The sequence below is a fragment of the Artemia franciscana genome, chromosome 15 (assembly GCF_032884065.1).
Source record: "Artemia franciscana chromosome 15, ASM3288406v1, whole genome shotgun sequence".
Classification (NCBI taxonomy): domain Eukaryota; kingdom Metazoa; phylum Arthropoda; class Branchiopoda; order Anostraca; family Artemiidae; genus Artemia; species Artemia franciscana.
Window position 1 is genome coordinate 40,837,195 of NC_088877.1, and position 27,927 is coordinate 40,865,121.

The following is a 27,927-nucleotide window of genomic DNA, read 5'->3' on the forward strand; positions in this document are numbered from 1 at the left end:
AATTAATTTGGGTGTTAAGTTGGAACTTTCAGAGAATGCTTAAAGGAAAAAATCGTCTGACCAAAAAATAATATGTGCACACTATTGCTAGTACTAACTTTATCATAGGAATGGCTAATTCCACGAAGTTGAAACTTCCAAGACCTGATAAGAAGGATGTTCTAATGAGCAATATGCAACATGGTAATATTACTGCTGCTACTGGTACTACCTTTATTACTATTAACACTATTACTAGCAAGATTAATATTACTATCCTGACTTCTATTACAACTATGCCTATGGGTATGAAGGTGAAATTTTCAAAGAGTTTTAAAGAAAGGGTGGATTGAATCACACGCGCCGTTTGTACGCAGTTTGTCAAAAGGTGTAACAGTAATATATTAGGAACATTTTGGTGTGTGAAGTTAAAACTAACAGGGCTTGCTGTGAGGGATGTTGAACTAACCTAAAGAAGATATTTGCATCTTAATGCTAATGCTTCTAATCAAGCTCCTTCTACTGTTGCTACTGCATCTATTAATGTTAATGCCGCTAAAGCATAGGCTCCTACTAATAATTGTACTGCTACTGCTATTAAAACTAAGGATAATACGGCGAAAATGTTGGGAAATATAAAAACTATACGGAACTAAATTGAAACACGATATGCCTACAAAGGTTGTCAAGCGAAAATACCAGATATGCTTCAGGAACACGGTTGATCGCACTAAACTGAAACTTACAGCGTGAAGGGGATGCTGAAGAAACCAAAGGTGCTACGCGCATGCTGCTACTATTACTGCTACAACTATTGCTGCTACGCAGGCTAAAGGTATAAAGATGAAGCTTTTAAGGAATATTTAGGCGGATTTTGAACAAAATCAAAATAAGCTATGAGCATGTGGGCTTCCAAAAAGGTGACAAAGCAATGCCTCAACAACAACTTATATTACTAAGTTAGACACTAAATGGTAAGTTGTGGGGGTTTTCGAACTATCCAGAAGGCGCTACATAAATAATTTTAAAACTACCACTACAATTACTGCAGCTAATGACGCTAAGGGTATTAAGCTGAAACTTTTAGGGAGCGTTGCTTCAATTACACGAACAAACTGTATGCATGAATGTTTTCAAAAGGGCAAATAAGTAATATCGTAAGTACCACCACTCTATAATTACTAGAAACACCATTGAAACATTTAAAGAAGTTAATAAGATTCAAAATTAAAAGTTCTAGTGTCCTTTATAAGAGCAAAACAAGGTTGGAAGGCAAGCAGCCCCTCTTTTAAGCCCTTTCATTTTCCGAACACTTTTGAGTCAAATTTTGAGACAGTAATTGTGTTCAGCACAGTAGAACGGTCCAGCAACTATGTCTTCATTGATAATAGGCATGTCAACCTCATACATACAATTGGCCTATTCGGCTTTAGAAATATCAATATGGCTTTCAAACTAAATTAAAATGCATTGTGTTTATGATTGCCAATAAATTACCTCCGCTTATACTGAGAACAAATGGGGTTATTAAGTTGAAACTTTCGGGGCTACTACTATTACTACTTATGCTCTTACAAATTAAATAAATAAAAAAAATTAAAGGGTATCCAGGTTGTCAAACAGCATAGATAGATTCTCTTGGGAATGATATTAACTTTCATTTTTCAGATCAACTTGAGGAGGTATAAAATCACATCACAAATACTATTTGTCGCAGGATTAAAAATTGTTGAAAAAGTTTGTCCAATATACAAATAGCAAGCCAAGCTATGGATTCTTATAGAAAAAACCTAAAAGATAAAAAAAAAATTCCACGAAAAATACCATGCCAATAAAAACGAAGAGAAATTAATTTTAAAAACTTTTTCCACAAAACAAGTTTTTCAAAAAAGTAAAGAGCTCCATTAAGCCAAACATGAGCAGAAATGAGGTCAAATAATCTTCCAAGCGCAAAACTACGACAAATCACAATTAATTAATTAATGGAACTCAAAACGAACAGAAATTACAATAAACAGTCGATTTAAACTCAAAACGAGCCAAAAATTTTTTACGAGTAGGGCTGATAACCCCCATGCCTTCTGAAAATCAGAACATAATTTGTGCTTTACTGAAAACTTAATACGTCTTAAATCTCTTCATTTTTTTTACTTTAATTAATATAAAATTATTAAGAGTTTAAGGAATAAATATCAGTGTATGCAAATTAAACTGACAATCCACGGTCATTTGTTTTTGTTTCAGTAAAGTGAAGATTATGTTCTTGTCTTAAGAAGGCATTCGGGTTAGGCTTGGGACTTACGTTAATTTTTGCTCGTTTTTAGTTTGACTCGGCAACTTGTTGTAATTTCTGTTCGTTATTAGTTTCATTCATTTATTGATAGTGATTTGTGGTAGTTTTACGCTTGGAAGAATATTTGACTTTATTTCTTTTCATTTTTGGCTTAATGGAGCTCTTTAGTTTTTTTTTTTTTTTTAATTTGTTTTGTGGGAAAAGTTTTGAAAATTAATCTTCTCCCTAATTTTAGTTGAAAAACTTGTTTTCAGCAACGACATTTTCAACTATGCTAAATCAAATAGATATCTTAAAATTTAGATGTTATGTCTTAGAGGGAGAAACGGACGTGGGAAGGGGGCTACTTAAAAAGTACACAAGAGCTTTTAGTTTCCGCCTGAAAGAGCTTTCTTCCCATTTTCTAGGACCATTGGTGCCATACAATCATCTTTTGGGAAAATTAAATAAAAAAAAACAAGTTTTTTTAAATGAAAGTAAGGAGCGACATTAAAACTTAAAACGAACAGAAATTACTCCGTATATGAAAGGGGCTTTTCCTCCTCGACACCCCGCTCCTTACGCTAAAGTTTTTTATTGTTTTAAAAAGTAGAGTTGCGAGAAAGAATCAAACTTTAGCGCAAGGAGCGGGGTGTCGAGGAGGAAAAGCCCCTTTCATATACGGAGTAATTTCTGTTCGTTTTAAGTTTTAATGTCGCTCCTTACTTTCATTTAAAAAAACTTGTTTTTTTTATTTAATTTCTGAAAGTTTTTGAATTAATGCTTGTCTGATTTTGGCTCTCCGTACATAAATTACTAAAGTTTTGATCAGATGATTTTGAGAAATAAGGGGTGGGGAAGGAGGTCTAGTTGCCTTCCAATTTTTCGGTTACTCAAAAAGGCAACTAGATCTTTTAATTTTTAACGAACGTTTTTATTAGTAAAAAAAAAAACGTAACTTAAGAATTAACTTACGTAACAAACGCACATAACTTACGTTACGTTTTATCCCAATTCTTTAAGAATGACCCCTGAATCAGAAAGGCCGTAGAATAAATAGTTGAAATTATTAAAAAAAAATTTAGCATAAAGAGCGAAGTATTTATCTCCTCCTAAATACCTCGCTCTTTATGCTAAAGTATTTTTAGAACCCTTCATATGCGTAATAATCTCTGTTCGTTTTAAGTTTTAATAATTCTCCTTACTTTCAATTGAAAAAACTCTTTCATGTTTATATTTTCATTGTTTTTTTATAGTAATGCTAGAAAGTCCTGCGCCCTTTTCATTGAATTTCTCTTCCCCCATGAAATAATCCTCCAAGGAAAGATCCTCCCATATAGCCCCCTCCCCTGAACCCCACACCCAAACCAAAAAAATCCCCCTGATAACACCGGTACACTTCCCAGTAACCATTACTGTATGTAAACATTGGTCAAAGTTTGTAACTTGCAGCCCCTCCCCCAGGGACTGTGGGGGGTAAGTCATCCCCGATGACATAGTTATTATGGTTTTCGACTATGCGAAACAAAATGGCTATCTCAAAATTTTGATCCGTTGACTTTGGGAAAAAATGAGCGTGGGAGGGGGCCTAGGTGCCCTCCAATTTTTTTGGTCACTTAAAAAGGGCACTAGAACTTTTCATTTCCGTTAGAATGAGCCCTCTTGCAACACTCTAGGACCACTTGGTCGATAAGATGACCCCTGGGAAAAAAAAAAAAACAAAAAACAAATAAACACGCACCCGTGATTTGTCTTCTGGCAAAAATACGAAATTCCACATTTTTGTAGATTGGACCTTGGAATTTTGTGTATAGGGTTCTCTGATACGCTGAATGCGATGGTGTAATTTTCGTTAAGATCCTGTGACTTTTAGGGGGTGTTACCCCATATTTTCCAAAATAAGGCAAATTTTCTCAGGCTCGTAACTTTTGATGACAAAGACTAAATTTGATGAAACTTATGTATTTAAAATCAACATAAAAATCCGATTCTTTTGATATATCTTTTAGTATCGAAATTCCGTTTTTTAGAGTTTCGTTTACTATTGAGCCGGGTCGCTCCTTACTACAGTTCGTTACCACGAACTGTTTGAAAGACAAATAAAAACGCATTTGTGACCATTTTTTTTACTCTCCAAAAATCCACATTTCTGTAAATAGGAGCTTAAAACTTCTGCAGTGGGGTTCTCTAACATGCTGAATCTGACGGTGTAATTTTTCTTATGATAGCTTGATAGGTGTTTCCTCCCTTTTTCGAAAATCAGGTAAATTTTTTCAGGTTCGTAACTTTTGATGCATAACATTTAACATAATGAACTTAATGTATTTGGAACCACCATTAAAATCCAATTCTTTTGACACGGGTATTATTATCATTATCAAAATTCTGTTTTTTTTTTTTTTTTTTTTTTATTTCAGTTACTAATGCCGAGTCGTACAGTTGCATACAGTTATTGCCATGCCTTGCGTACAGTTTATTGCCATGAACTATTTTATTCAGGTTATATTCTCTTAGTCTTAATCTTTGTATGTAGTTTTCTTATGTAAAATTCTTAGCATTTAGTATTTATCTTATTTCCTTGCATAGTCATCGTTTATTCTAATTTTTCCTTCCTTTGACCTTTTTACCATTCATAAAGGTTTTCGAATGTGACAATGAATTTTCGGGGTGTTAATATCTTTTGATGGGTAACACTAATTACTGATAAATGTTTCCGAATGTAAAATTGATTCTTTTTTCTACATAAATTGTCTTATTTAAAAGCTCTATTTGTTTCTAGATTCTTTGACACTATCATTTTATAAATCATCCTATAGTATATAATGGTGATTGTTGCTCTGACATTTTAAGCCAAGGTTCTTTTGCTGCTATCCTGAAAACCTTTTAGAATGGAGCAAATGTGACCACTTGGTGAGAGAAAATGTTTTATTTACCTGTTGCTTCTCAAAGTATTTGGACTGAAAACTTCGTTATTTGAAGCAAATATGGAGAAATAGGCTCTTTCCTTCTCGAGGCATCTTTCCAGTGATTTTGCATGGCAGAATTTTTGATCGAATTGAATTTTAATATCGGTCTTTATTTTCATATGTAAAAATCAGCATCTTGTTTTTTTTTGTTATTTTATTATTATTAAAAACTTGAGTGAATCAAACACCAAGCAGGAATCAAAGAGTTTTCGGTAACAAACTTTAAGTAAAGAGTAATTTATGTCTCTAAACTCTAAAAGATAAGTAGAAAAATGTAGCAATTTGTATACAAATTATAGTTTATATTTTCTGGCGATTAGAAATGTGCAAAATTCTTCAAGTTTAAAACTTCCCATAAATTGCTGTTGACACAGGAATCAATTTTGTGTTTTTTCGATAAAAGAAACAAACACCAAAAGACAAAATAATAAGAGAGAAAGTCCCAGCCAAATGGTTTTTTCTCATTATTCAATAATTGATTATTATTATTATTGGTTAATTAGAATTGATTGCTTGGTCAGATCTCTGATGGACTAATGTTTGTGACTGTAGTTTATTTACCGCCCTGTGTGTAAACGCTAGAGTAGCAACGACAACAAAAACGCTTGGTAAAATAAACCCTGAAAAAACGTCAAATGTCTCTTGGACCTAAAAAACTAGTGAGCAAAATTTTAACTATGTCGAAAACAACTTTCTCTACTTTTTATTACCCAAGACGCATGAAATGAATATAGTGGACCAATAAGCATCCATAAATTTTTTCAGCGCTACAGTTGTTCTTTTTTTTCAAATATATTATTGACATCAAATAGCCGGATCTGCCTTGCCCCCTTTGTGTAAGTCCCTTAAGTACGTTTGTTTCAGTATTACCTTTGAAGAAGATTGTGTTTTTTGTTACGATGTGTTTTTTTAATCTTTATTTTCTACTTTTAACAGTCTACTCTTAACAGCTATGTTTTCTTAAAGCTGAAAATAAATTGGATTTATTTAACGTGTTAATAAACAAGGTCTAGTTTTTTTAGATTAAGTTTTATTTGATTTTTTTTTTATTCTTCAAGATTTTCAGCTTCTTCAAAGGATGTTCCTTCATAGAAGTAAAAAAAAAAGCAAAAACACTGTAAGCAGCAGCAATTTATTGAATGTACAATTTATTTGATGCTGCACATTATTTAGAGTATAAAAACCGACCCAAAAAAACAAAAATAGAAGCAGAAGATCCTTCAGCGATCTCTAAAAATGAATAATTTATAAACATCTCAGTAGTCTTTTACCGGCCATAAAATAAATAAATTTTACGACAGGATTTGAACTCTCTAAAAAACTCAAGAAAGCTTAGTTTTCAGTAAAGCTATTTTTAGTAATTCTACAAATATAGGGTAACATAACGAACCATTTTATTTGAAATAGTTTTTCAAAAATACGTTGTGTAAACCACGAAGCAGTAATGTTTGTTTGTTTTAAGATTGAACTTCCTTACTTTAATCACATAATCATTTTTTTTACTAATTTTTATGCTTTTTTTGGGGTTTTAAAACTATTGACAGTGAACTTATAAGAAGATTTTTTCCCGAATCAGGCAAAGAAATTAAAGAAGTCAACCTGAGTTCTTACTAAATCTTCACATTAAATATAGGTTTAACTTCACATCTCTCTTAAACTTTGCGTTAAAATTTTTTGGGTAGATCACATAAAGAGTATTTCGGTTATATTATTCTTGATAACTATGAAGATTTATAAATAGTTGGTAGTTAAAATACTTCCCAGAAATTCTTGTTATTGTTAATACGAGTTTTCTGACGTAATACTACAATAGGTTTTAACTTCTCATCGGAAAGTATACTTTCAGTATTTTTACTTTGTTAATTCTAACAATTTATGAGAACTGATCATTAGGATCAGCACTTAAAAGATGAAAGAAAATAACTTTATCCAAATTTTAAACCCATGTTAATACGGTTACAAGTTAGAACTGTTATCATTAGACTACAAACTTTCAAACAGTACCGGGTAACGATCTGTAGTAAGGAGCGAGCCGGCTCAATAGTAAATGAATTTCTAAAAAACGAAATTTTGATACTAAAAGATACAAAAAAAAGAATAGGATTTTCATGCTTATTTTAAATATATAAGTTCCGTCAAATTAATCTTTGTCATCGAAAGTTACGAGCCTGAGAAAATTTGCCTTATTTTGGCAAATAGGGGGAAACACCCCCTAAAAGTTATAGAATCTTAACAAAAATCACACCATTATATTCAGCGTATCAGAGAATCCTATTGCAAGAATTTCAAGCTGTTATCTACAAAAATATGGAATTTCGTATTTTTGCCTGAAGAAAGATCACGGGTGCGTGTTAATTTGTTTTTTTTCTTTTCTTTTCTTTTCCCCAGGGGTCTTCGTATTAACCAAGTGGTCCTAGAATGTCGCAAGAGGGCTCATTCTAAAGGGAATGAAAGTTCTAGTGCCCCTTTTAAGCAACCAAAAAAATTGGCACCTAGGCCCCCTCCTACGCTCGTTTTTTCCCAAAGTCAACAGATCAAAATTTTGAGATAGCCACTTTATTCAGCATTGTCAAAAACCATAATAACTATGTCTTTGGGGATGACTTATTCCCCCAGAGTCCCCGGGGGAGGGGCGGCAAGTTGCAAACTTTGACCAGCGTTTATATACAGTAATGGTTATTGGGAAATGTATAGACATTTTCAGGTTTTTTTGGGGTTGGGGGGGGGGGAATTGAGGGGAGGGGGCTATGTGGGAGGATATTTCCTTGGATAAATGTGTCATGGGGGAAGAGAAATTCAACGAAAAGGGTGCAGGATTTTCTAGCATTACTATAAAAAAGAACAACAATGAAAAAATAAACATGAAAAAGTTTTTCAATTGAAAGTAAGGAGCAGCATTAAAACTTAAAACGAACAGAGATTATTACGCATATGAGGGGTTATTCTCCTCCTAAATACCTCGTTCTTTATGCTAAAGTATTTTTAGTAATTTCAACTATTTATTCTATGGCCTTTCTGATTCAGGGGTCATTCTTAAAGAATTGGGACAAAACTTGAAATTTAGTACTCTCCCCCAAATCCCTCTACTTTACCCCTCCCCCCAAACCAAAAAATCCCTCTGAAAACGTCTGTACACTTCCCACTAACCATTAATATTATGTAAACAAAGGTAAAAAATTGTAACTTGCCACCCTCCCACGGGGACTGTGGGGGGTAAGTCGTCCCCAAAGACATATTTTTCGACTATGGTGAATAAAATGGCTATCTCAGAATTTTGATCTGGTGACTTTGGGAAAAAATGAGCGTGAGAGGGGGCCTAGGTGCCCTCCAGTTTTTTAGTCAATGAAAAAGGGCACTAGAACTTTTAATTTCCATTAGAATGAGCCCTTTTGCGACATTCTAGGACCACTGGGTCGATACGATCACCCCAGGAAAAAAATAAAAAAAATAAAAAATAAACACGCATCCGTGATCTGTCTTCTGGCAAAAAATGTGAATTTCTACATTTTTGTAGATAGGAGCCTGAAACTTCTATAATAGGGTTCTCTAATACGGAGAATCCGAAGGTGTTATTTTCGTTAAGATTGTAGGGCTCTTAGAGGGTGTTTCCCCCTATTTTCTAAAATGATGCAAATTTTCTCAGGCTCGTAACTTCTGATGGGTAAGACTAATCTTGATGAAATTTATATATTTAAGATCAGCATTAAAATGCGATCCTTTTGATGTAGCTATTGGCATCAAAATTTCGGAAAACTCCTTTTTTGGAGTTTCAGTAACTGTTGAGCCGGATCGCTCCTTACTACAGTTCGTTATTACGAACTGTTTGATAACAAATAGTAGGCTATTTTGAGGGCTTATAGCTTTTACTACAGGTAACAATTGAGCCTTTCCTCTGTTAGACTTTGCCAAAGTCATCTGTTGTTCATAAGCAACGCACTAACCAGCCTAAGTGAAGAACGATGTTGGCACATTTATTTTTTTTGTGAATGTTTTTTTTTTAACCAAGGTACATCGTAGAGAAGGACTTGTCGTAGACAGGGTTGGTTCTAGAACAAAATTTCGGGGAGAGCCCTATGTGACAAGGGTGCCAGTGAGCAAAATCATGGGGGAGGGGGTTCCAATAAGACGAAGGTGCCAATAATTTACCAAATTGACAAATTTATTCTAAGAAAAGATTGAATTATGTTCTTGCCTTGAGAAGGCATGGGGGTAATGAGCCCTACTCATGTCAATTTCTACTCTTTTTTAGTTTGACACGTTTATATTTTTGAGGGGTGGGTTCATTTATTTGTTGATGGTGATTTATGTTATTTTTTAACTCTTGGTCAATTATTTGTTTTTAGTTGAGCTTATTTTGGTTTAATGAGTTATCTATACAGTTCTTTGTAAAACTTATTTCGTAGAAAAAGTTCTCAAACTTAATTTCTTCAAGTGACAGTTCAACAAAAGTATAAAATCTAGTGACATTAATCCAAAGCTCCCTCAATTAAAAGAGAAAAAAAATGATAATCTTATAAAATAGAAAACAAAACGAAAATTATGACAAAAAAGGAAGGTCGTCTATGAAAAAGATACCACCAAAAACATTTGAGATAAAATCTAATAATCAAAGTGGGTATTTGATTAGTGGCCCTTGTCATACTTGTAATGTATATGATGAAGTGAAAGTTATAAAATATATTGGTGCAATATTATATTAGCAAATCAAACAGTTCATGGTAACGAACTGTAGTAAGGAGCGACCCGGCTCAATAGTAAACGAAACTCTAATAATCGGAATTTGATTCTAAAAGACACATCAAAAGAATCGGAATTTCATGCTTATTTGAAATACACAAGTTTCATCAAATTTAGTCTTTGTCATCAAAAGTTACGAGCCTGAGAAAATTTACCTTATTTTGGATAATAGGGCGAAACACCCCCTAAAAGTCATAGAATTTTAACAAGAACACTATCGCATTCAGCGTATCAGAGAACCCTATAGCAAAAATTTCAAACTTCTATCTACAAAAATGAGGAATTCCGTATTTTTTGCCACAAGACAGATCACGGGTGCATGTTTATTTGTTTTTTTTTCCCAGGGGTCATCGTATTGACCAAGTGGTCCTAGAATGTCGCAAGAGGGCTCATTCTAATGGAAATAAAAAGTTCTAGTGCCCTTTTTAAGTAACCAAAAAAATTGGAGGGCACCTAGGCCCCCTCCCACGCTCATTTTATCCCAAAGTCAACGGATCAAAATTTTGAGATAGCCATTTTGTTCCGCATAGTCAAAAATCATAAGAACTATGTCTTTGGGGACGACTTACTCCCCGGCAGTCCCTGGGGCAGGGGCTGCAAGTTACAAACTTTGACCAGTGTTTACATACAGTAATGGTTATTGGGAAGTGTACAGACGTTTTAAGGGGGATTCTTTTGGTTTGTGAGGTTGGGTTGAGCGGAGGGGAGCTATGTGGGAGGATCTTTCCTTGGAGGAATATGTCATGGGGGAAGATAAACTCAATGAAAAGGGCGTAGGATTTTCTAGCATTACTAAAAAAAAACAATGAAAAAATAAACATGAAAAAGTTTTTTTCAGTTGAAAGTAAGGAGTAGCATTAAAACTTAAAACGAACAGAGATTATTAAGCATATGAGGGGTTCTAAAAATACTTTAGCATAAAGAGTGAGTTATTTAGGAGGAGATAAATACATCGCTCTTTATGCTAAAGTATTTTTAGTAATTTCAACTACTTATTCTACAGCCTTTCTGATTCAGGGGCCATTCTTAAGAATTGGGACAAAACTTAAGATGTAGTTTAAAGAGCGAGGTATTAACGAGGGGACAAACCCCGTCATATACATAATAAATATATAAGAATATAAAAGTTTGTTATGTAAGTTAATTCTTAAGTTACGTATATTTTTTACTAATAAATACGTTCGTTAAAAATTAAAAGTTCTAGTTGCCTTTTAAGTAACCAAAAAACTGGAGGGCAACTAGGCCTCCTTCCCCACCCCTTATTTCTCAAAATCGTCGGATCAAAACTAAGAGGAGGCCATTTAGCCAAAAAAAGAAATAATATGCAAATTTCATTTTAATAATTTATGTACGGAGAGCCAAAATCAAACATATATTAATTCAAAAACGTTCAGAAATTAAATAAAAAAACTAGTTTTTTTAATTGAAAGTAAGGAGCGACATTAAAACTTAAAACGAACAGAAATTACTCCGTATGTGAAATGAGTTTTCCCTTCCGCAATCCCTCGCTCTTTATGCTGAAGTTTGACTCTTTGCCACAATTCTAATTTTTAAGACAATTAAAAACCTTAGCGTAAAGAGCGAGGGATTGCGGAGGGGAAAACCCATTTCATATACGAAGTAATTTCAATTCGTTTTAAGTTTTAATGTTGCTCCTTAATTTCGGTTAAAAAAACTAGTTTTTTTTTATTTAATGAAATACAAAAGTCTTGTCACGCTGAAGTACTCTAATAATAAGTATCTACTTGCTAATATGTTTTTGGCCCTAGTTTGTCCCGAGATCTGAATAGCTCAATACTCTGGGATTTTCTGTCTAAAACAAGTTCTTTGAAAGTTGGTTCGGGGTTTTGCCGCTGTTTTGAATGTCTGTTAGGTTTTCCGTTTTATTGTGAAGAAATAATATTTTTCAGACCTTTTAGATACAGTGAATTCACAACATTGGGATGTTGCAGATCAGCTGCGATAAATGGACTCAAGCTACTTTTACATTTTTAGAGGTTTTACGGAGGTTTCAATCGACATTTTAAGAGGCTCGTTTTTCTTTTATCAAAAATTCTTAAATTACACAACACGATTGCTATCACTTTTAACCACGTTAAAACTTAAATTTTGGGTTGAACCTTAACTAAAACATGAGTCGTACGGTACACCAAACATTGCACAAAGGTATAAGCAAATGCTACATTTACATCGAATTTAGGAATGAATATGCTTTGTAACTTAACAACTGGTGTTCCCTGATTTCAAGTTTGTTGAAACCTGAGAATTGTAGTTTTCATGCGAAGGAATTGTCTCTAAACTTTAACTGCGTTTACTGTGGCAGGTGCGCAAATTAAAGTTAATGTTCTGGTGGTCTGAAGCTTGCGCCGGTAGCCCATGATTTTGAATCTGTTAAAATCTGGGGACGTGTGTTTTAAGTTATGAGGCATATCGTCAGTCGGATTTCAAAGGGAGGTATCTCCATAACCGTAATTTTTTTCAGAGTTGCAAAAAAAATTCCTCACAAGTTTTTTATTTCCCCTCCGATAACCATAAAACAAAACAGAATTATGTGCAAATCAACGTACATCAGCCCCTTTTTTACGGTTATTAGAGGAGATATAAAAAAGCTGCGAGGTTTTCTCTGTTCTTCTGAGAATCATTGAGATACGTTCTTTTGATTCCCAATATAAGTAACTTTGATTCCCCATCCACAGAGAATGTGTGAATTGAGCCCAATGATCCAATATTTTTTCATGCGTTGCATATTCCGTCGGTCTTGCGATCTATTATACCATTGAAAAACCCATAATTTATTATTAACCAGCTAAGTAGTTAATTATCGGCCTGTTAAAACAAAAGGCCTAGCAGCCTGCTGCCGAGAAGCCCTGAAAAACTTTAGCTGCTCTAGTGGGAGTAGTTGCTTTCTAATGTTGAAACCCAAAGCAAGATAAAGTTAGGATATCAGGTTGTTTATCCAGCAACTATGGATACTTCTACCGCAAACAAACGTTTAATGCTTACAGTTGTACATTTTTGGGTTTACATTTTACCTTGTCTGTACATTGAGGTGCTATCATGTCATTTACACCCCTTTTTTATTTACCTGATTACCTAAAGTAGCATTTAACAACACCGCCGCACCACCATATTCTGTATTCTGGTAATATCAAGGGATCCATGCTGCTTTAATGGTTTCCCGGTCATTGAAATTCGTAATCGACATCTCCGTTTCTAATATATTTCTTAAACTAATGCCAAATTCAAATAGGTTTAACTCACAGGGAAACAGCGACAACGAGACAACTACATTGATATACACAATATGTAATGATTACCGGACATTCAGAATTGCCTTTTATTACTAAAAAAACGTAACACTAAATTTAACGGCTTTTATTTGCCCCATTAAGCACTTTTCTTCTCATAATTGTTTATTTTAATCATATTTAAGCCGTCTCTGGATTATCCTTTTTGGTCAGTTTACAGGTCTAGGAGGTTTTACTTAGTCACCAGGGAACGTCCGACAGGCTTAACCCAGCTCAGGCCAGATAGTCAAAGAGTTTCAAAAGTAATTCAAGCACCCCTTGTAAGATTCTAACTTAACACCCAAGTGTTAAATTAGTTAAGTTAGTTAGTTAAGTGTTAAGTTAAGTGTTAAGGCCAAGTCGGCTTTTAGTTTATTAATAGGTTTAGTGAATATTTGAATACTACTTCCTCTTTGTCGCCAATAATTAACTGTGTATTTAATTTATTTTGTTTTTCTTAGCAAATATTCTCCATTTGATCAAACTAACGACAAAGTAATGGCTTACCTTTTAACTCTAATGATAACCAAACAATGCAAGTCAAGGACTAACTAATCATAGCATCAGCTTTTATATCACTCCTAAGCAATTCCACAGTTTCCAGCTAACTGTTTACTTCCTTTAATCTAATATTCCAGAGAATTTCATTAAACGATTTGAATCAGCATCGCTTGAACGGACATTTCAATATTCGCACACCAAATCTGATTCCTACAACTCCATCCTGGTTCTAACCTGTCGGATCTCTCTCTGATTTCTAACGCTAGAAATAGTACCACTATATCGCCAGCCAGTGTATAGAGGCCCGGGAACATTAATGAGGATTCAAATTCTTCAATATCGTAAGCCCTCTGTGATTGGAACGCAATCCCGAAGGAAACATGGTGGGATTTTACGAAGAATATTCCCCAGATTGAAAGTGTGTATAGGATGCAGATAGTGTAGCTCCAATTCAATATAAAAGTAATAGAGGAAATGTTTTCCCCATTAGGGATTTTATTGGCTTTTCAGGTCAAAAATCTATTTAAATTTATACAACTTTGATGACTATTTCTTTTTTTTATAATCGTCTTTTATTTTTTCTACATTATATGATGCTAATCCTTTCCGTTTTAAGCATTAGATATGTTTTTAGGATTTGACTATTTGCTTGAAACAATTAACTGAAAGCTTTGATGGAATAATCCTCACACCTCAAATTGAAACTCAGTTTTTTTTTTTTTTTTTTTATTAGATTTGCTTTTAACACCCTATAAAAATAGTTTATATGGATCTAACAAAAAAAGGCACCAAATTGTATTTTTGCCAAATTTTACCAAAATCTTAATAATAAACCTTGCAGAAAAGACACTTTTTCAACCTCGGTAATATGATAAATTAATTTGTATCAAACAGTTCGTGGTAACGAACTGTAGTAAGGAGCGACCCGGCTCAATTGTAAACGAAACTCTAAAAAACGGAATTTCGATGCTAAAAGATATATCAAAGAATTGGATTTTTATGCTGATTTTAAATATATAAGTTTCATCAAATTTAATCTTTGTCATCAAAAGTTACGAGTCTGAGAAAATTTTCCTTATTTTGGAAAATAGGGGAAATACCCCCTAAAAGTCATATTATCTTAACGAAAATCACGCCATCGCATTCAACGTATCAGAGAACCCTGTAGAAAAAATTTCAAGGTCCAATCTAAAAAAAGGTGGAATTTCGTATTTTTTGCCAGAAGACAGATCACGGGTGCGTGTTTATTTGTTTGTTTTTTTGTTGTTTTTTTCCAGGTGTCATCGTATCGACCAAGTGGTCCTAGAGTGTTGCAAGAGGGCTCATTCTAACGAAAATGAAAAGTTCTAGTGCCCTTTTTAAGTGACCAAAAAAATTGGAGGGCACCTAGGCCCCCTCCCACGCTCATTCTTGTCCCAAAGTCAACGGATCAAAATTTTGAGATAGCCATTTTGTTCCGCATAGTCGAAAACCATAATAACTATGTATTTGGGGATGACTTACTCTCCCACAGTCCCTGGGGGAGGGACTGCAAGTTACAAACTTTGACCAATGTTTACATACAGTGATGCTTATTGGGAAGTGTACCAACGTTTTCAGGGGGATTCTTTTGGTTTGGGGGGTTGGGTTGAGGGGAGGAGGCTAGGTGGGAGGATCTTTCCTTGGAGGAATATTTCATGGGGGAAGAGAAATTCAATGAAAAGGGCGCAGGATTTTCTAGCATTACTATTAAAAAAAAACAATGAAAATATAAACATGAAAAAGTTTTTTCAATTGAAAGTAAGGAGTAGCATTAAAACTTAGAACGAACAGAAATTATTAAGCATATGAGGGGTTCTAAAAATACTTTAGCATAACGAGCGAGGTATTTAGGAGGATATAATTACTTCGCTCTTTATGCTAAAGTATTTTTAGTAATTTCAACTATTTATTCTACGGCCTTTCTGATTCAGGGGTCATTCTTAAAGAATTGGGACAAAACTTAAGATTTAGTGTGAAGAGCGAGGTATTAACGAGGGGACAAACCCCCTCATATATATAATCAAAAATATAAGAATATAAAAGTTTGTTACGTAAGTTAATTCTTAAGTTACGTATATTTTTTACTAATAAAAACGTTCGTTAAAAATAAAAATTCTAGTTAACTTTTTAAGTAACCAAAAAATTGGAGGGCAACTAGGCCTCCTTCCCCACCCCTTATTTCTCAAAATCGTCTGATCAAAACTAAGAGAAAGCCATTTAGCCAAAAAAAGAATTAATATGCAAATTTCATTTTAATAATTTATGTACGGAGAGCCAAAATCAAACATGCACTAATTCAAAAACGTTCAGAAATTAAATAAAAAAAACTAGTTTTTTTAACTGAAAGTAAGGAGCGACATTAAAACTTAAAACGAACAGACATTACTCCATATATGAAATGGGTTGTCCCCTCCGCAATCCCTCGCTCTTTACGCTAAAGTTTGACTTTTTGCCACAATTCTACTTTTCAAAACAATTAAAAACTTTAACGTAAAGAGCGAGGGATTGCGGAAGGGACAACCCATTTCATATACGGAGTAATTTCTGTTCGTTTTAAGTTTTAATGTCGCTCCTTACTTTCAGTTAAAAAAACTAGTTTTTTTTTATTTAATTCCTAAATAAAACGAAAACATGCGACTGGACACATAACGTCTGTTACCGCAAAAACTCCATGGCCATATATTATTTAAACGCAAGCTCAAAACAAATTAGAAACAAAATAAATAAATATGATAATAAATGTGTGACATATGACCCAGGAAAAACAAATAGTAAGAAACTAAAGAAGCTCTAACTTATTCTGGATAAACCTGCCCCAAAGAGAAGAAAACCAGAATCCAACTGAAATTAAAAAAAATCTTTACCAGTGCTTTTAAATATGTCAAATAAGTGATACCTCGAGTTTATTTCCGGCAACATATTAAAATAACATGACGTACACAATTCAAACAGGTCATGATAACAAACTGCAAGCAAGGAGTAACTCGGCCCAATAGTAAACGAAATTCTTAAAATTGAAGTTTCGATCAAAGTTGTTACAATGTTAACAACTATTTACAAATTTGACAAAAGTTGTTACAAGAATCCAACCGAAATTATAAAATCTTTACCACTGCTTAAAGTGCACCAGTGCAGTGAAGGTTATGGGATGACAGATAGTGTGTTTATTAAAAAGGCATTAATAGATAAATATGGAAAGGGGAAAACTTGTCTTTATGTGGGATTTCTGGACCTCCATAAGGCTTTCGACAGTGTTGCAAGAGAGTTCTTGAAAGATGTCATGCTAAGAATTTGCCTTCTCCTTTTATTTGTTAGTTTGATTGTAAGCATGTATATTTCCGTGAGTGGAATCATACATGTTGGTAACAGGTTTTTGAAGCTTTTTGATATTAAGCTACGAGTAAAACAGGGCAGCACCCTTTCTCCTAAGTTGTTTAATATTTTTATAAATGATGTTGTTAACTTTCTAGAGAATAGATGGACTCCAAAAGTTACCCTAGGGACTTAAAAACATTTTTTTTTTTATTATCTTTAAATGCTAATGCCTTGGTGGGTGACAAACCGCAAGATCTACAGACGCTTTTGAATCTCATAGAAGAATATTTGTAGATAAAAAAAATTAAGGGCTGAATTCTGAAAAGAGCGACGTTGCTTTTTTTTTTAAAAAGGAGTGTATGTGGTGAAGAAAAGTATGGATTTAATTTTAATAATAAGGAACTAAATATAAGAAAAATCATAAAATATTTAGGCTTTATCTAATCGGAAAACGGAAGCCTAAAGAGTTATGTTGATGAAATAATTAAGAGAAGTAGAGTTGTCATGTCTGCAATTTTTAGAAACCCTACGATAATGGATATTAAAAACCTAAAAATGCATAAAGGAATATAAAATACAAAAAATTTACCCGTGATAGAATATGAAACAGAGATACGGGGTGGAGAAACGGTGCAGCAACTGGAGTCCCTTCAGCTCCAGTATTATAAAAGAGTGTTTGGTCTACATCAGACACAGATTCTCTCATTCACAGATTCTGTAAGGTGATATGGGCCTGTTTCTTTAAAGTTACGTATGTCTATTTTAATGCTTAGATTGTGGTTGAAGTTAACTAAGAGCAATAAAGATAGACAAGTAAGATCGGCAGATAATCAGATGTTTAAAAGTGGTTTAAAAACCTCGTGGCCATCAAAAATTAAATCACGACTTGAAAAAGCAGGGATGCTGTACTTATGAAATATTGGTCTTTTTTCTAGCGATATACCAACAGATTTAGAAAGCCAGGTACAATTTATATTAGAGAGTCAGGAAATTCAGCATTGGCAAGGGTTGGTTTTAGATTCTACAACTATACAACATTATAATCAGGTAAAACCTAGTTTCGGAGAGAAAGTTTAATTTAAATCTAATTTACCGGCTATGATTCTATGTCACTGGATTCAGCTTAGGGCGAATTGTCTTCCAATCCAGAATAGGCAAAAAATGTTCGACATAAAAAAAGACAGTTGGTCCTGATAGGCGGTATGTTTATCCCCTTTGTAAAGGTGAGGATGAAACACTTGGGTCATTTTCTCCAGACATTCCCGGTGCTCGTCGATTTACGGGAAAATTATTTACATGGGATTAATATGATGTTTCCTGGTATTCTGCAAAATTTTAACACAGCCACAATATTTCGAGTGGGAGTATATATAGATAAATCCTTAGTAAGAAGAAAAAGCTTATGAGATTAATTTATTTTGTCGTTAGATTAAGTATTTTTTTTTTTTTTGTTGTATTCTGCTACTCTGCGTGCTTGTAATTTGTACTGTTGTTTAATTTCCTTGCTTGTTTGTTATTTATTTATATTTTGTTTGTATATGGCCCTTGGGCTTTTGAAATACACTTATCTATCTATCTATCTATCTATTGGCTTTTTTACAATTAAATAAAAAAAAAGTTTTTTCAATTGAAAGTAAGGAGCAAGATTAAACCCTGAACGAAGAGAAATTATTACGTATATGAGGGGGTTGCCTCTTCCTCAACACCTCGCTCTTTACAATAAAGTTTGAATCTTGTCCCAATTCCTTAAGAAATATTTCTAAAACACTGTATTCGATTAATTGGAACAATGAGAAGCTTTTTTCAAAAGTAATAAAAAACTTTAGCGTAAAGATTAAGGTGTCTAGGAGGAGGCAATTTCCTCATGTACGTGATAATTTCTTATTCATTTTAAGTTTTAATGTTGCTCCTTACATTCAGTTGACAACATTTGATTTTTTTTATTCGATTTCTAATCGTTTTTTTAATAATTCTGGGAAATTCCGCGTCCCCTTCATGGAAAATTCCCTTCCCCAATGAAAAATTCCTCCATGGAAGGATCCTCTGACTTAACCTTATCCTCCGAACCCCAACAAGAAAAAATTCCCCCTGAAAACGTCTTCGCAGTAACAAATACTATATGTAAACAATGGGCAAAGTTCACAACTTGCAGCGCTTCCCCTGAGGACAGTGAGGGATTAAGTCATCCTTAAAGACATAGTTATTAGATTTTCGACTATGTTGAACAAAATGGCTATCTCAAAATTTTGATCGGGAGACCTTAGGAAAAATCAGCGTGAGAGGGGGCCTAGTTGCCCTCCAATTTTTTGGTCGCTTAAAATAACCCTAAAACTTTGAACTTTCGTTCGAACAAGCGCCCTTGCGATATTCTAGAACCATTGGGTCGATACGATCGACCCAGGGACGAAAAAAAAATAAAATTCTTTCTTGAAAAATTCCACCCGTTGAAAATTTTTCCATGGAGAATTTCCCCCACGGAAGCATCCCTCCCACAGAATATTCCCTTGACAGTTCCTATCCTTTTGAAAATTATCCCTGGTTGTTTTCTCTGGAACACCTCTGCATGTAAAATTAGGTCGGCAAAGAGAAAGTAAGAGATAAGTTTCCCTTGAAAGTTCAACCCCCAGAAAACTCCTTTCCCACGGAGAATATTCCTCGTGGAAAATCCCGCCATTAATAATTCTCCCTCTCTGAAAAATTTTACTTTACTCCTACTACTACTACTACTAACAACTCACTGCAGCACCAAGCCACCTGAGGCCAACACAGCTACGCACGCTCCTCCTCCAACCTGATCTATTCAAGGCCTCGCTCTTTACACCCTCCCAGGAAGTTTCCATTTCCTTTAAATATTTACTTATGACATCCTTCCAACCCAGACAAGGACGACCTGCTTTACATGTAGCCCCAGACGGTTGACCAAAAAGGACAATCTTCGGCAATCTGTTATCCTTCATCCGCAGAACGTGGCCTAGCCATCTCAACCTTTCTTTCATTATAGCTCTAGAAAGTGGGATTGAACCACATTCTTCGTACAACCTGCTGTTTGAAATGCGATCAGTAAGCCGGGTGCCCAGAACAATCCGTAGGCAATTTCTCTGGAAAACATCTAGTAAATTTTCATCTGCTTTTCGGAGCGCCCATGCTTCAGAGCCATATTTGACCACTGTCATCACTGTAGCTTCCAATATTCTAGTCTTAGTTTGCAGACTTATCTTTCTATTCTTCCAAACTTTTTTTAACTGTGAAAAACACCCTGAGCCTTAGCTATTCTACTTTTAACATCTTCATTGCTCCCACCGTCTTTATCAATAAAACTATCAAGGTAAGTGAAGCTGCCAACCTGATCAATCTTTTCGTTACTTAACGTCACCTTTTTATCTCCATTTATTCCTAGACTGTGTAACTTAGTCTTCTTCACATTAATTTTCAAGCCTATTCTAGCACCCTGAACTCGCAAAGCCTCTAAAAATTCATTCATTTTGCCCACACTTTTATCTAATCCCAAAACTATATTTAAACAATAGGCAAATTTCAGAACTTACAGTCCTTTCTCCAGGCGCTGCGAGGGATCATGTCATTTCTAGAGGCATGGTTATTTGATCTTTGAACTATGTTGAACGATTTGGCCATCTCAAAATTTTGATCGGATGACTTCGGAGAAAAAGGAGCATGGGAGGGGAACTAGTTGTCCTTTAACATATTTGGTCACTTAAAAGGGGGAACTAGAACTTTTAATTCTTATTCGAATGAGACCACTTCCGATCTTCTAGGACCAATGGTTCAATCCGATCACCCTGGTGAAAAAAAGGAAAACACAGTCTTTCTTCCAGAATAAAATACAAAATTCTACATATTTGCAGATGAATCTCAAAACCTCTACAGTAGGGTTCCAAGATCCCTGGAATATTTGGTATATTTCTTCTAATTGAAAATCACGCAATTTTTACCGTCTCGTAGCTTTTGGCAGATTACATCAAGCTTAAGCAATTATATATATTTTGAATTAGCATAAAAGGCCAATTCTTTTGATGTATATATTACTACCAAAATTCTGTTTCTTAAAGTTCTGGCTACTATTGGACCGAATCACTCCTTACTTACAGTTCTCCTTGCCACGAACTGTTGAATTTATACAATCACATGAAAAGGAGTTTTGCCAGGAGACAGGAGCAGCATAAGACAGAAGACAGGATCAATAAGACAGGAGTGACAGGATAAAGGAGGTTGACTCGTCCCCTGAAATCTCATAATTGGAATTATTTTAATATCTTACTCAATTCACTTAATTGCTGCTATTTAACGAAATCACAACACCCCCTTCTGCTCTAATAGTGCATTAAGCCTTTAAATAAACTACGACATGCGTTTCTAGATTGTTATTAAATAAAACAAGTTCTTTCAGCTCAAAGTAAGGAGTAATATTAAAACTTTAAACGAAGAGAAATAATTACGTATAAGAGGGGGTTGCTTCCCCCAACACCTCGCTCCTTATGCTATAGTACCTTTTAAAAAAGTTTCTTATAGTTCTAATTAGAAGAGCATAGTGTTTCAGGAGTCGTTCTTAAAGAATTGGGACGTAATTCTAACTTTAGCGCAACGAGCGAGGTGTTGAGGAGGAGCTACTTTCCTCATATACATAATAATTTCTATTCGTTCCAATTTTTAATGTTGCTCCCTACGTTCAATTGAAAAAACCTATTTTTTTAATTTAATTTCTGGCCTTTTTTTAAATAATGCCAGGATAATTTGGCAAAATCTCATCGGAAAAATCCCTCCTCCCTACGGATTTATTTTCTAGATCAGTGGTTCTCAAACTGTGGTCCACGTACCCCTTGGGGGTAGTCAAAACGCGGCCAGCCAACAAAAAATAAAACAACCATTTAACTCTAGGACTGTCAAAGTTGTCAGAAATGTCCCTTTCTGACTCCCAAGCGGTTTCGGTTGGGATCTGTTGACGTGCGGGAGCCACAAATACGTAGTCATTAGAGTGGCTGTGTAGACCAGCCTCTCGTGTCACTGCACTGCAGTAGTATTGCCTGTTATTACATTCCCACTCTCAGTATAGCTTTATTTTTGTGGTTTGTCCTATTCAAATTAAATATAAAAAAACACGGTTTTTTTTATCTTAAATTAAGGAGCGACATTGAAACTTAAAACGAACAGAACCTATTCCTTATGTTAAAGGGGCAGTCTCTTCCTCAGCACACCGCTCTATACTCTAAGGTTCTTTATTGTTTTAAAAAACTGAGTTGTGAGAAAGAGTCAAACTTCAGAGTAAAGACTAGGGCGTTGCCCCTTTCATCTACGGAATAATTTCTGTTCGTTCTAAGTTTTAGTGTCGTTCCTTACTTTCATTTAAAAAAAAACTTTTTTTATTTAATTTCTGACTACTTTTGAATTAATGCAGATTTTGATTTTGGCTCACTGTACATGAATAATTAAAACAAAATTTTTATATTCATTTTATTTATTTTGGCTAAATGGCTTTCTCAAAATCTTGATCGGATGATTTTGATAAAAAGGGGGTGGGGGATGGGCCTAGTTGCCCTCCAATTTTATGTTTATGTAAAAAGACTACTAGAACTTTAAATGTTATTTTCGAAATTTTTTATTAGTAATAAATTTACGTAACTTACGAATGAACCTACGTAATGAACTTCTATATTCATATGTTTTTATTACGTATATGACAGGGTTCGCTCCCTCGTCAAACCAAACTCTTTACGCTAAAGTTCGAACTTTGTTCCAAATTCTTTAAGAATGACCACTGAATCAGAAAGGTGGTTCAATTAGAATAAATAGCTCTTTTGAAAATACTAAAAATAATTTAGCGTAAACAGTGAGGCATTGAGGAGGGGACAATGCCCCTCATATACATGATAATTTTTGTTTGTTTTAAGTTTTAATGTTGCTCCTTACTCTCAGTTGAAATTTTTTGCTTTAATTCCTCTTTGTTTTTTAAATAAAGATGGAAAATCTAGCACCCCGTTCATGGAAGTTTTCTTCCCCAGTCAAAAATTCTTCTATTGAAACGTCCACTTAACACCGTTCCACCAACCCCACCAGAAAAAAATCCCCCTTGAAAACGTCTGTATACTTCCCAAATACCAATACTATATGTAAACAATGGGCAAAATTCATAGCTTTCAGCCGTTCCTCCGGGTATGGTAGGGAATAAAGTCGTCCTCAAAGATATAGCTATTAGATTTTTCGACTATGCTGAAAAATGGCTGTCTCATAATTTTGATCCCGTAACTTTGGGAAAAAATGAGCGCTTGAGAGGCTTAGTTGCCCTCCAGTTTTTTGGTTACTTAAAAAGGGGACTAGAACATTCAATTTCCGTTAGAATGAGCCCTCTTACGACACTCTAGGACCAATAAGGTTATACGATCATCCCTTGAGAAACAAAAATAAACACGCACCCGTGATCCTTCTTCTGGCAAAAAATACTAAATTCTACATTTTTGCAGATAGAAGCCTGAAACCTCTACAGTAGGGTTTTCTGATACGTTGAATCTGATGATGTGATTTTCTTTAAGTTTCTATGACTTTTAGCAGGTGTTTCCACCTGTTGTCGAAGATAAGGCAAATTGTGTCAGGCTCGTAACTTTTTGATGGATAAGACTAAACTTGATGAAACGTATATATTTAAAATCAACATAAATTTTGATTCCTTTGATGTATCTATTGGTACCAAAATGTTTTTAGAGTTTCGGTTACTATTAAGCCGGGTCGCTCCTTACTTACAGTTCATTACCACCAACTCTTTGACAGTATGTCTGTAAATTGGTTCAGGTACGTAAATCGATCTTATATTAAAGAGTTAACAATGGATAAATGGCTCCTAAAGAAAAGGCTTTAGGACAGAACAAAGCTTTGCGGTTCCTTAAGAATTACTTGCCTTCCCCTAATATATATATAAAGCGAAGTAGTCAGCAGAATCTCTGTATTGCTTCCTTAATATCCATCCTTTAAGACATTTTGTGACTGTTGAATCTATCCTCCTCTTCAAATTGAAGTATGACCGTGGTTTGCTTCCCTCGTTTTTTCGTTTTTCGACCCTTTTCCCGCTTACAAGTGTTGAACCTGGACATCTAACTAGAAATTTTAACAAGTTGTAACAGCCAAGAATAATAAATGAAAGATCGAAACTTTCGCTTCGAAACTCGGTAATTCAGTATTGGGATATTTATATGTATAAATCGGGTACTTCAAAATCAAATGAAACAACCAAACGAAAACTTAAATTTATGTTGATATATTGAAATTTGTTTGTGTTAAGTGAGTTTTTGTTAGTTAATGCGGATCACCTATGGGATGTTAAGTTTGTTCCCATTTTATCTAGTTTTTGATGACACTGGACCCGGGCTTCTCAAGGTTTTTCGGTGTCTTTTTTTTTATTTATATTTTTTTTTTATTTCGCCGGACCTGTCAACGGGTGGTTTTGTTGGCCGGGCAAGGACGGGAGAATATGTTTAATTACACTTGTATGAACTACATGTAGTGAAGTATGGATGTTGTCACTATCTAAAGAAGTTTTTTCCATCCTGTGCATTACGGATTTGTCTTCTCAGTCAGGCTCTGGACCTTTTTTTTATTTATTTTATTATTAAAAAGAACCTAAGCCTGAACCCTTATGAGGATCTGAATCCAAATTTTGGGCGGTCAACACAAAAATTAGAGTAGTCCTGAACGTCTTGTTATTAATGAGCAGCCAAAGAAAAAAAAATATATAAAAAAAAACCGAAAAATAGCCAAATGAATGGAAAAATAAAAAATAAATATATGACAAGTTGTACCTAAAATTAGGTTTTAATTGGAATGGAAGCTCAGAAGAGCCTAACCCAAAATGCGCTGATTGTTCTAAAAGTTTATTAAACAAATCTATGAAATGTGTTCTTATAAATCGTCATTTTGAAAGCAACGATGAGAATTTAGCAAAAAAGGAGTTACAGTACTTCGGACGTCTTTTTGAAGATCCTAAAAGTAAGAAAAGCACAATAAAACAGTTTTCTGGTGCGGAAAAAAATAAAATTTCTGCAAAAGCTTCTTACAAAGCTAGTCATTTGACTGCGAAGGCTGGTAATAATCCTTACTATTGGTGAAAATCTAATCCTCCCTGCCGCAGCATTGTTTCTCGCATGTTTGGAGAGAAAGAGGAAAAAAAAAATTAAAAATGCCATTATTAAATTATTCAGATTCAAGGGGCATTACTGATATGGTTTATGACACAAAAGAAAAACTTGTCGGAGCAATTCGAGGTAGTTCTTGCTTTGGTATACAACTCGATGAAACCACCGGTCACTGACATAGCCTAACTGATCGTTTTTATATGTGTAATTCTTCAAGATGAAACATTTAAAGATAATTTTATTTTCTAAGACGCTTAAAACATCGACAAAAATTGAAGATATTTTCAAGTTGTTAGATTTTCTTTTCTTGAAAACCAGCTCGAGTGAAAAACTGTGTGTCAGTGTGTATTGATGGTGCTAAAACTAAGAGTGGTCAAATCACCGGGCTTTTAGGCTATGTTAAAAAGGTTTCAACTGAGCCTAAGTTTACTCATTCTGTACTTCACTGAGAGGCTTTGGTGGCTAAGAACCTCCCTGATGAACTTAAAGATGTCCTTGATCAGAGTGTTAAAATTGTGAACTTCATAGAAACTAGGCCTCAAAAATATTGTTACTTTAAAATTCTATGTCAGTATATAGTGAGCTTCCATGATAACTTATTGCTACATACTGAGGTACGATAGCTTTCTCGGGGAAATGTTGTGTCCCATGTTTTTTAACTCCACAAAAAATTACATGATTTTTTATCGAACTCAAATCCCTTCTATCTTCTATACTTACTGATTTTTATTGGCTTTTGAAGCATGCTTATTTAAGTGACATTTTTGATAAACTCAACATCTGGAATTTATCCATACAGGGCAGTGTTTCTGATATTCTTATGTAGAAAAAAAACTGATACAATGGTAAGAAAAGAGCATTCTCTGGGAAAAATAAATAGAAAATAACAACTTCGAGCCGTTTGAAAGATCATATATATTTTTGCAAGATAATGAGAAAAACAGATCTGATTTCTCTGAACTCAAGACTCAAACGAGTTGAAGATCCGCATAAGAAAGTGATGTCCCCCTTTGGAGAAACAGCTGGACTGGATACACGAGACCTTTAATGCTGATACTATGGACACAAACCTGACTACCATTGAAAAGGAGCAACTCATTGAAGTCTCATGTGATCCCACGCTGAAAAACAACTATTTGACTTCTGGTACCTACATTGTTAAGTTGTAGGAATACAAAGAACTGTTGGGCACTGTTTGTGGGGTTTTCCATTACTTGTTTGTATGAAAAGGGTTTCTCAAGTTTAGCCTATATTAAAAATAAATCTAGAAACAAATTAAATGTTGAGGATGATTTGAGATTGTGTTTAGCTAAGTTAGAACCTAATTTCGATAAACTGTGCAAAACAAGCTCATCCTTCTAAATAATATCTTTGAAAGTAAGCGCTTTTTGTTCTTGAAATTTTGTGTGTGTTTGTTTTTAAATAAAAATCTTTGTAAAAAGTATCTCTTGGTTTTGCTTAAATATGATGCGTAATTGAGTTGAGAAGGTTAAGGCTTTAAGTTTTTTTTAATATTTTAGCTATAGCTTACTTAGTACTGGTAACTGAGAAGGGGTACCTAAAATATTTTGTGGGTAAAAAAGAAGTACAGTATCTAAATAAGTTGGAAAACCATTGCTCCAAACAATCTAATCCTGATGAAAGTTTACTCAGGATACCACCTGTAACATCTCCACGCGTGAAATTGAATCGGCAAAGAGAAAGCAAGAAATAAGAAGAATTTCGTATAGGAACTTTGGCAAAATCCCCCTATGTAAAATTTTCCCTGAATTACCCCCTGAAAAACTCCCTCCCCGTGGAAAATCATCCCCTTTGAAAATCCCATCAGTAGAAAATCCCACCAGTGGAAAATTCACCTCCCTCATCCGAAATATGTATGCGTATCCCCAATAGCGAATACTATGCGTAAACAATGGGTATAAGTTTGTAATTTAAAGACCTTTCTCCATTGGCTGTGGGGGTCACGATACCTCCAAAGGCCTGTCGGCCTTTCAGCTATGCTGAACAAAATATCTATCTCAAAATAGATGATTTAAAAAAAGGAGTGTGGGAGGGAACCTAGTTTTACTCCAATTTCTTTCAGTCACTTAAAAAGGGCACTATACCTTTTAAATACCATTTGAGTGAGCCCTCTCCTAATATTCTAGGACCACTGGGTCGATACGATCATAGGGATAGGGGATATTTCTCCCTTTTTCGAAAATCAGGCACATTTTCTCAGACACATTTTCTCTAGTAACCTTTGATAAATAATACTAAAATTCGGCGTAAAACCCAATTCTGTTGATATATCTATTGGTATCAAAATTCCGTTCTTCAGAGTTTTGGTCACTATTAAGCAGGGTCACTCCTTACTTACAGTTCGTTACAACAAACTATTTGAAAATACTTTAATAAAACTGAGGGATATGAGGGAAAATAATAATGAAAAAGAAACTATTCGATGTGCTAACATCGATGAAGGAAGATGGAACAAAAAAAGAGAGATTAAAATTTAACCAAACAAAGAGAAATTCGCAGAGAAAATGTAAAAAACTGAGGATCTATGATGTTCTTTAAACATCCTTGACAATGTGTAAATTGTTATCTGAAGTCTAAGATGGAAATATGAAAACACAGAAATAAAAGTTATAAGGAGTAACTCCCCTGGAAGTGACCTTTTGGTTATTTGAAGTATAAGAAGCAAATGCTAAAAGAATGATTTTTGAATAAAA

General features: G+C 34.4%; 1 protein-coding gene across 1 annotated transcript in view; it reads right to left on the minus strand.

Moving 5' to 3' along the window:
• LOC136036477 (delta-sarcoglycan-like) overlaps window positions 1–12,196 on the minus strand; it is an 89,540-nt gene extending 77,344 nt beyond the window's left edge. Inside the window, exon 1 of the mRNA XM_065718738.1 lies at window positions 12,144–12,196. The gene's annotated coding sequence lies outside the window, so the exon portion shown is untranslated. The remainder of the gene's footprint in view (window positions 1–12,143) is intronic.
• Between the last annotated feature and the right edge of the window lie 15,731 nt (window positions 12,197–27,927).